Here is a 2,336-nt window from a genome sequence, read left to right as displayed (position 1 = left end):
ATATGGAATTATAACCAGAGTATAATAATTCTGACTATAATAAACTCTGAGTATAATAAACATGAGCCCATGCTGAGGAAAACAAACAAAAAACAAAGTAAAAGAGAAGAGACTTCTTTGTTTTAGAAGAATTCTGAATAACATATTTGAAACTAAAGTATCCCTGCAGGAGGAGCACTAGCCGTCTTCTGGTATTTCAGAGAGAAAAATAGATAACACGATTTTTACTTAGTGCATTTATATTACACAGTTGAGGAGTTGGTAGTTTTCCACAGAAAAACTGACAAATTGCTTTATTATCAATTGATCCCCTTTCCTTATACTCTGGATATTTTTTCTACCAGTTGTGAAGACCTAAATATTAACTCCTTTAGGATGTTATATAGCTCTGAAAAAAATAAGCTAATACATAAAATCTACCTTTATGTAGAAATCCATATCATGTTCTTCATTTAGATGCTTGGAACAGTTTTTTAATTAGAGAAATATAAAATCCTAGATTTTAATTTATACTCTGATCCACAATTAATTATTTTAACTTTTTATTAAAAGCCAGCCATACTCCAGCTCCCTCCTTTAACAAATTTCCCACTCTTGTGTGTATGTGTACATATGGATACTTGTATGCACTTCTCTCCATGGGTTTGAGTCTTGTTTTACATATATACTTGCATTGGAATATGGTGGGGAAAATGTGAACATATGAATAAATAAAATATAATTAATAAGGTTCCTGATAAGCATAATTATTAAATATTTAAGGTCCTCATAACTATACTTTTTAAATTTTTTAAGATTCTATTTATTAATTTGACAAAAAGAGAGATCACAAGTAGGCAGAGAGGCAGGCAGAGAGAGAGGAGGAAGCAGGCTCCCTACTGAGCAGAGAGCCTGATGCAGGGTTCGATCCCAGGACCCTGAGATCATGACCTGAGCCAAAGACAGAGGCTTAACCCATTGAGCCACTCAGGCGCCCCCCTCATGACTATTCTTATCCAGATGTTATACAACTGGGTGTGCTATCTTCTATTTTACTGACAGACTTTTGAAGAGGAAAGTATCACATCAGTAATTTAAATGTAGTGTGGGCTATAAACCCTGATTAGTGCATGGAGAAGATCTGACAGGAAGAAACTAGGTCACCGTGGATCCTACAGCCTAAGAGATGAAGCTTAGAGATGATATTGCCTTCTCAACAACCTTCTTGAAAGCGTTCTTGACCTCTTTATTTCTCAGGCTAATACACCACAGGATTCAGCATGGGGATGACCATAGTATAGAACACAGATGTGATTTTGTCTGTGTCCATGGAGTGGCTGGAGCTGGGCTGGGAGTACATGAAAATGATTGTCCAATAGAAGATGGATAGTGCAGTGATGTGGGAGGCACAGGTAGATATAGCCTTCAGGTATCCCTCCACTGAGGGCATCTTCAGGATGGTGATAAAAATGAACAGGTAGGAAATCAAGATAACCAGGAGAGCAAAAAAGATGTGGATGCTTGCCTCAAAGACAAGAATCAGATCACTGACATGTCTCTCAGAACAAGAGAGAGACATGACGGCAAGAATATCACAGAAAAAGTGATGGATCACATTGGACTTACAGAAGGAGAGCCTGAAAATTATCCCAGTGTGGATGGAGGCATTCAGGAAACCATAGACATGTGGCCAGCCAAGCACATACACCTGTCATGGTGGTGGTGTAATGGAGGGGTTTGCAAACTGCTGCATAGCGGTCATAGGCCACTGAAGCCAGGAGGTAATTTTCTGCTGTGGCAAAGACTGCAAAAAAGAACATCTGAGCAGCACATGCATTGTAGGAGATGACCTTGTCTCCTATAAGTAATCCAGCCATGACCTTGGGAATGACAGCTGTAGAGTAACAAAAGTCCACCAGAGACAGGTTACTGAGGAAGAAGTACATGGGAGTATGGAGACGAGAGTCCAACAGAATCAGCACCATCATCCCCAAGTTTCCAACCACATTGATGAGGTAAATGAGGGTGAATGTGATAAAAAGAGGGATCTGCAGCTCTTGGGCATTAGTTAGTCCCAGCAGGATGAACTCAGTCACCTCTGTGTTCTCCATGGATGTTGTTTGGGAATCACAAGATGCCCTGTAGCAATGGAAAAAAGAGGAACAGAGTCATAAACAAATAAAAGGTTGAAGTGAAACTCATTCAGTAGTGTGTGTGTGTGTGTGTGTGTGTGTGTGTGTGTATGTGTTGTATATACATGGAATATTTCATTATAGCAAGCATTTGTACTTGCAAGATACTCCAGATCTAAAGTATGGACTAGACAATGAAAGTTAGGGCACAAATTATCTGTAGAG

The 2,336-nt window shown here is 39.1% G+C and overlaps 1 pseudogene; it reads right to left on the bottom strand.

Moving 5' to 3' along the window:
- Positions 1-1,158: 1,158 nt before the first annotated feature.
- On the bottom strand, positions 1,159-2,090 carry LOC116862424 (annotated as a pseudogene).
- Positions 2,091-2,336: the final 246 nt, after the last annotated feature.

This window comes from Lontra canadensis, unplaced genomic scaffold (assembly GCF_010015895.1).
Source record: "Lontra canadensis isolate GAN:19392208 unplaced genomic scaffold, GSC_riverotter_1.0 scaffold242, whole genome shotgun sequence".
NCBI lineage: Eukaryota > Metazoa > Chordata > Mammalia > Carnivora > Mustelidae > Lontra > Lontra canadensis.
Note: the sequence above shows the minus strand (reverse complement) of the source record. Positions and strands in the feature narration are given on the sequence as shown.